Below are 7,881 nucleotides of genomic sequence, written 5' to 3' on the forward strand. Positions count from 1 at the left end.
AAAAAAAAAAAAAAAAAAAAAAAAAAAAAAAAAAAAAAATTAAAAATACTACAGCATGCTGCTAAAGTGAAATATTATTATAATCACTCCTTTTTTACCAAAATAATGTTACCTTTTTAAACAAAACTAATTTGGTTTTATTAAACTTGACCTTATCATTTATGCGCACAATGAAAATAGTACTCATGGGCTGGAGAGATGGCTCAGTGGTCTAAAGCACCTACTTAGAACAAGCTTAGCAAAGCACAGGGACCGTGGTTCAATCCCCCAGCACCACATGCCAGCCAGCCCCGCCCCCTGGTGGGCTGAGCTGGCCACACACACACACATAAATAAAATTAAAAAAATTTAAAAAAAAAGAAAATAATACTCATATTCTGCCAGGTGAGGCAGCACACGCCTTTAATCCCAGCACTCTGGGAGGCTGAGGCAGGAGGAATGCTGGGAGATTGAGGCCAGCCTGGGCTACACAGTGAGTTCAAAGCCGGCCTATATTACATAGTAATCCCCCATCTCAAAAGGAAGGAAGGAAGGAAGGAAGGAAGGAAGGAAGGAAGAAAGAAAGAAAGAAAGAAAGAAAGAAAGAAAGAAAGAAAGAAAGAAAGAAAGAAAGAAAGAAAGAAAGAAAGAAAGAAAGAAAGAAAGAAAGAAAGAATTTTAAAAAGGAGTTTTGGAACTATCCAAATATTATCAAGAGTCAATGCTATTGGGTTGGCAGATTGAATTTTGAGTTGGTCCTGAGGGACACAGCCAGCTTACTTCCCAAGTGTGAGGTAGTTCTTTTATCATAATTGAGTTGTTTCAAGGACAGTTAAATTTAGCTCTCAAAGATACTCTTGGTTCATTTGAGGATCTATTTTTTATTTATTTATTTATTTATTTTCTGTATTTTAGGGAAGGGTCTACAGGGTGTTCAGTGACTCACTAATAGATTGGACTCATAGTGATTCACCTGTTTACAGCCTCCCAAGAGCTGGGATTACAGGCACTTACCACCACACCCAGTCTCAACTGTTGCCTCAGTGTGCCTGGGGGGCGGGGCCAGCATGGTAGGGATCGAACCCCTGACCCTACACCTGCTTGCAGGCACTTTAACCCACTGAGCTATTTGCCTGGCCCTTTGAGGATCCAATTTTTAAAGGAAGTTGATGAATAGATTGAGAAGGAAAAAGGCAAAGCAGAGAGTTAGTAGACTCTAAGTCATCTGTAGTAGTGTACTGTACAGCTCCTTCTAGGAGGCTGTATTTTGAGCTATTCTGATCTTTGGGAGACTGTATTACAATCAAACATATCTCTCAGCCAAGCATGGCGACACGTCCCTGTCATCCCAGTCCTCCGAGAGACAGAAGGATGCCCAGTGTTGAGTCAAGCTGGGGCAACTCAGGGAGACCCCGTCTCAAAATAAAAATGGACTGGAAATGTATATCCATGTGAAGGTTTAATCCTCATTACTGGAAAAAAGAAAAGAAAAAGTGTCTCATTGTTTCTGATGCTAGGGATCACTTCCAACTCCTTTTTTTCTTTTTTACCTGATGTGCCTATGAGTGAAAAATTTCACCTCAAATAAAACTGTGCTGTGACCATCAACTCTAAGATGTCTTAAGAAGCTGCACCCATTTCTCTAAAGAGGCACAGTTCTGGATCTGTAGTGCTGGAAACTAAATTTAGCAGGTGCTGCAGACAGAGGGGGCCTGGCTCCAGGTGGTGACAGACCTACACGGCCTGTCCTCAAGCCACACTCAGCTGAAGTCTCCCACGGTGCCCGGTTTGCTTCTGCTCAGACACCCTGGATCCACCTGGAAGCCAAATGGTCCAGACAAACCGAGAGCTCAGGATGCAAATTTCAAAACTCACAATCTGAGAGAAACTCAGGGGCACCTGCAGAAGTGCAGGAGCCTGGGCCTGGTCACTTCCTGCTCCAGGTAGCAGGAGCCTCATTCAGATCTGGCCGCTGTGCTGCTGAGCAGCTAAAAAGCAAACCAGCAGAGTGAGGCATAGTAGAATTTCAGAGTCCACTTGCAAAAGCAGCAGCACACAAGTTGGGGACACTGGACCAGAAGGGGCCTCAGAGTGGCAAGACCGAAGCAGCAGAGGAAATTTATCAGGAAATTGTGTGTGTAAAATAAAGAAGTTGCTTGATTGGCTGCCAGACCAGATTGTGGGTTCTAGCGCCTCTCGTGCTTCAGGATCACACGTGTGACAGCCGTGGGGGATTGGCTGAGAGGAGTACAGCGCACGCTGCAATCCCAGCATGCAGCAGGCTGAGGCAGGAGGATCGCTGCAAGCTCAAGGCTAGCTGAAGTGCACAGTAAGTCAGGGGCAGCTTGGACTACTGAGTGAGATCTTGCCTCCTTACAAATAAATATGCAGCAGAAATTCCTCAGCTTTCCCTTGTTCACAGGTTAAGCCAGCTTAAGACTACCTTTGAGGCTCTGTTGGCCCATCATGCTCAGAAAGTGTTCAGGGCCAGTCTCCATGTAACTATGTTTCCACAGCTTACAGTTCACCCAGTAAATGTACAATTCAGTTGTTCTTAATCTCTTCAGAGAGCTGTACGGCCTACACTACATGAAATAATAGAAATATCCATCAGCCCCCAAAGAAAGCCCATGTCATTTAGCTCTAACCCAGCCCTGGGCAACCACAATCTAATTTATGTCTCTATAGATTTGCCCATTCTGGGCTTTTTATATAGATAGAATCATACAAAATAAGTTTGGTGACTAGGCTTTTCCATTTAGCATGCTGTCAACATTGGCTTACACAGTGGCATGTGTCTGTGATTCGTTCTTTTTTCTGGCTGAATAGTATTCCATTCTGTGGCTGTAATGTATTTTGTTTTTTGTTTATCAAACAGGCCTGTCATCCCAGCCATGTGGGAGGCTACAAGTTTGAAAAAAAAAAAAAATGAAAATGATACAGATCCTTTCAGGTTTGGTTTCTGCCAGTAATGGTGGGATGGGCCTGTCTCCCAGCCATGTGGAAGGCTGAGGAAAGAAGGCTACAAGTTTGTAGCCAGCCTGGGCCACCTGAGCAAGACCCCCAAAAAACAGTACAATCGAATCCAATCCAGTGCAATACAATACAACACAACTAATTGTTCGTTAAAGCGCTGGGGATGTGGCACGGTTGGGGAGCACAGGATTTGGCTTCTGGTCCACTTTCTGATTTATATCCTGCTCTCCCACCTTCCGTTCCTGAGACTCAAGAGAAATGGAAATACCTAAGCACGGGTGCAGGATGCCCAGCCGGCTCGGAGCCGCACACCTGGCTCTGGCTCTGACGCTGGACTCACTGTCAGCCTGTGTAGCCTCACAGTGCCCACAGCCTCACCCGGGACATTACGTTTTCAGCTTCAAGCAGGCACAGATTGAAATTTGGTTTTTCAAAAATGGCATTATTATATATGTTACATATCATAATAATGTTGTTGTCACAATTCTCTAAACAAAAGAGTATACCTGCTATTTATATGGTGATTGCTTTCTATTCTTCATTCCTAGATTATGGTGATTGTAATCATTATAGATTACACTAGAGAGTGATTTAAGTATCAAGAATGATTTAAGTACTAAGTATGGACGATTTAAGTGTGTGGTTGAGCACCGTTTCTGTGCGAATGCTGTGCCTATTTATGCGAGAGTCAGGAATACACATGGCCTTTGGTGTCTAGGGGGTGTCCCGGAGGGGTCCCCTTGGGACAGCAAAGGATGAGTGCAGATGCACTTTTCCCACCTTCAGAAAGGACGTCCTTAGGATCGGCCTGGGAGCTCAGCGGATTAAAGTGCCTGCTTAGGCAGAGCGCAGGGGGCAGGGATCCAGCGGGGTGTGCCCTGCCGGCCCCGCCCCCAGAGCGCGCTGAGAAGGCGATTGAGACTGTGCGTGGTAGCGCATGTCTGTAATCCCAGTGTTTAGGAGGCTGAAAACAGGAGAATCATTACATATCCAATCTATGTAGTGAGACCCTGTAGACCCTGTTCTAAATATAGAAGGAAGGGAGGGAGGGAGGGAGGGAGAGAGAGAAGGAGGAAGGAAGGAAGGGAGAGAAGGAGGGAGGGAGGGAGGAAGGAAGGAAAGAAGTCCTGCCTTTGGTCAAAATAGGTGGACTTGGAAGCCACTGTGCTAAGTAAAGAAGAAAAATGACAGAATGGTCCTCATTTGTACAGGCTAGAGAATGAAGCCCAGATGCAGGGGATGGGAGGAGGGCAGATGGCATAAATCAAGCACACGATGCGAGCATCAGTTAGCAAAACCGGATTGATCAGAAAATTGTGAGAAGTAGATTTTAGCTGCTCTTGTCGCCAAAAGAGACAACTCTGTGGGATGACAGATATGTTATTCTGTTTCTTTGATCACTTTACTGTCTATATGTGTCTCAGAATAGCATGGCTTAAACTTCAAATATGAGCAATAGAAGTTATTTGGGGAGACTGAAGCAGGAAGATTGGAAGTGTGAGGTCAGCCTGGGCCACTTAGCAACTTAGCAAGACCCGGTCTCAAAATAAAAAATAAGAAAGGCTGAGGATGGAGCTCCCTGTAAAGGCTTGGGCTCAATTCGCAGGGCTACAGAAAAGATTACTAGGAAATGTCACTGGGGAAAGTGTGGATGCTCGGGGCAGGGGAGATAGCTCAGTAGAATAAGTGCTTGTCTGACAAGCACAAGGGCTTGAGTTCAATCCCCGGTTCTGCAACAAAGAAACCAAAGGAAACAAAAAGAAAATAAAGTGTGGATGCTGAAAAGCCAGAGGGGAGGGTGATGAGAGCGCTCCACAGGGTGGGGACTTCCCCTTGAATTCCTGCACCCAAGGCAAAGCTTTGCACCTAGGCACAGGGAGACGCCCCATCAAGGTCTCAGCAGCCAGGTAGTCTCGTGTCTGGCACCCCATTCTGGGAAGGGAAGTCGCTGAGGTGGTGTCCTTGATGTCAAAGCCCCTGTTGTCTGCCTGACCACGTGCCTCTTCACGTACATGCAGCCCATGGAGGGGCACTGCACACCTTTATCTAGGACACAAATGAGAACTTAAGGCACTGACAACGAAGACAGGTTTGTCATCATTGCTGTTAAGATCTCAGCACATCTGGAGAACACCTGGACTGCTCCTGTGAAGCAGAGCCTTGCCCGGCACCTCTTACTCCCTACTCGTTCACCCCTGCCTATCCCACTGTTGTATGTTAGAAGCAGGTAGAAAACATTAATGATATCAAGGATTTCTGTTTGGTGGTATTTTTTCCCCTCTTTGGTTAGAATAAAAAGAACCTTAACCCATCTTATTTACTGCAGCCCACAGTTTTCTAGAATGTTCCTTTGGATACCTCACTCATAAATAACAGAAGCGAACTCTTCTTACCCCCATACATTTCTTTTTGTGCAAGAAAACTCAAGGCTCCTGTTTCTTACTTTTTGAGTTATACAGGGGCACACAGCTAAAAGTTTGTCTTGAACCTCAGAGAAGACTTGGGACTTAGAGATTTGAGCTGTACAGAAACTGCTGATAATGAGGATGCGTGGAGGTGCACTGGGTGCATCCTCCATTGTGAGACACACACGGGCCTTTCGTGGCCGAGAGCAAAACGTTCTGGCTTGGATCTTTTTTTTTTTTTTTTAAATCATCATGCCATGAATTAGCTTTAGTAAGAACAAGCTTAGTAACAGGTAAACAAAACACATGGTATTATGTTGAATACAGTATTTAGCTAAACAACCACACTTTTTACAAGTTCTCCAATCTTAACTGCTTCCTTTTGAATAACAAAATTTTAGCCTCATGTTTTAAACTAAATGCCTATTCAGCAGAGCTAATTGAACAAAAACATCTATACAAATTTAGATCCTAGAATACCAAGGTAAACAGGAGACATTGTATTTAAAGATGAGTAAGAGGGTTCTATTCTTTTTCATCATTGCTGTGATCAGGTTGAAAAGGACATGGTTTTTTTCTTTGTTTTTCCTAAGCCACTACTTCCTGGCTCTTCAGGAATTAGATTCTCTTTTTCAGAATCTTTCGGGGAAAGCCTGAAGAATCTCCAATTCCTTTTTGCCACTTGGGAGTTGGACGTACACAAACCAGATTCCCTCCTGAGTACTTATTTTCAGCTTTCCTTGAGGACAAAAGCGACGTAGAATTCATGGCCAAGGTGGAGGGACCCAGCACCTCCCCGGGGGCTCAAGACAACTTTCTGGTAAGTGCCCGGGACATTGTCTGCTTTAGTCCACACCATGGTGGCCTGCAAGGAGACGAGGGAGAAGCACTGACCTCCCAGCAAGGGTGTCTCACTGGCCAAGGACTGACTTGGATCTTAAGTGGCCCCCAGGGTCCATGTCTTAAATGAAAACTCGGTCCCCAGCTCACAGTGCTATAGCAGTATATTCTGGGAAGAAGAATGGAGGAAGTGGATCACAGTTGGTTGTCTTTGAAGAGTGTATTCTGCCCCCTGCCTCTCTCTCCTTTTGCTTTTGGGACACCATGAGTAAATGCATTTCAGTTACCATTTTCTGTCCTCCACCCCTGGGAACTGAGTGTCTTTATTAAATAACAGCTAAATGGCCACACAACCAGCAATAATTTTGGAAGAAGTGGGGACAAGGCATTGGGTCAAATGGCAACTGTTCATTTCATGGTCTTAAAGTAGTTGAAGAGCTGGGCTTGAGGTCCACTGATCAGTATTACATATTCCAAATGCAGGAGGGCATGACTAAGACACTAAAGACCAAAAATTATCCCCTTTAGAATACATAATCGAAGCCTCCCAAATCATACGAGCAGCAAGATTCCTTAAGGCTTGAAATCTGCGTGCACCTGTAATCCCCGCACTCATTCCTTGAGTGAAGCCCCAGCACCTATGTCCGTAGCTATCTGTGGCTCCCGAGTTTAGGGACGTCATAGGTCTCCTCTGGACAAAGACCTTTGTCCTAACCACAGAGTTTGGAATGCAGAAAGCATGAAGGCAAACAAGTCTTTTGGAGCTACAGAACTGCTCTTAAACAGGAAGAACAATATGATGGTTATCTCCCCTCCAGCACTGCCATTCGGCCCATTCTTCCCAACATCCATGTGTGCACTTCTGTCAGATGCAAGGTGGAGTGCTGGAGACACTCTAAGAGGCTTAATATACACACACGGGATAGGTGGATAATAGGACTGTTGATTTCTGCAGGTCTATTGAAAGGAGCAGTTAATGCTTTTTTTCTCTCCTTTTTATTATTTTATCCTTTTTTCTGAATGTTTATATCTGGTGATCTGAGCAACTTATTTGAAGACAGCAATATGCAATATAACAACCATTGTTGAATTCCTGTAATTTTGTTCAGTGAAATTCAGTATCATTTTTAACAGTTTTCCCCTAGTTCTTTTTTCATTCTCTCTTTAAAAAAGAAAAAAAAAAAAAAAAAAAACTTACTCCAATGCTGCTGTAGCAGAACATCATCAACCAGGTAATTTACAAAGAATAGTGATTTATCTCTTATATTTCTGGAGACTGGGAAGTTCAAGGTCATGGGACCACATCTAGCAAAGGATTTCATGATGCATAATTCCGTGGTGGGCAGAAGGATGTGAGCAAAGAGGGTGGGAAACTCGCCCTTCTACCAGGAGCCCACATCTACCTTGAGGACCGTACGCCATGCCAAGTCCTTGGGACCCACTGAAGTTTCCATTCTCAACACGGTCAATTCTGGGATACAGTTTTCAACACTTAGACGTTGGAGGAGACATTGAAATCACAGCAGACAGCTAATCTGTCTGCTAAATACAGTGAAGCAAGGATACCAGTCCAAGGTATGTTTCGGAGGAAGGGTAGGTGACAGAGTTCCTGGGGGGGGCACCTGGAGCAGAGTTACAAAGGACAAGCAAGGCCCATGGCTCAGGTGTCCTTGTCAGGGAG

At 44.6% G+C, this 7,881-nt stretch overlaps 1 pseudogene; it reads right to left on the reverse strand.

The window, feature by feature from the left end:
• Positions 1-5,813: 5,813 nt before the first annotated feature.
• Positions 5,814-6,219, reverse strand: LOC101591453 (annotated as a pseudogene).
• Between the last annotated feature and the right edge of the window lie 1,662 nt (positions 6,220-7,881).

This window comes from Octodon degus, unplaced genomic scaffold (assembly GCF_000260255.1).
Source record: "Octodon degus isolate 3935 unplaced genomic scaffold, OctDeg1.0 scaffold00016, whole genome shotgun sequence".
NCBI lineage: Eukaryota > Metazoa > Chordata > Mammalia > Rodentia > Octodontidae > Octodon > Octodon degus.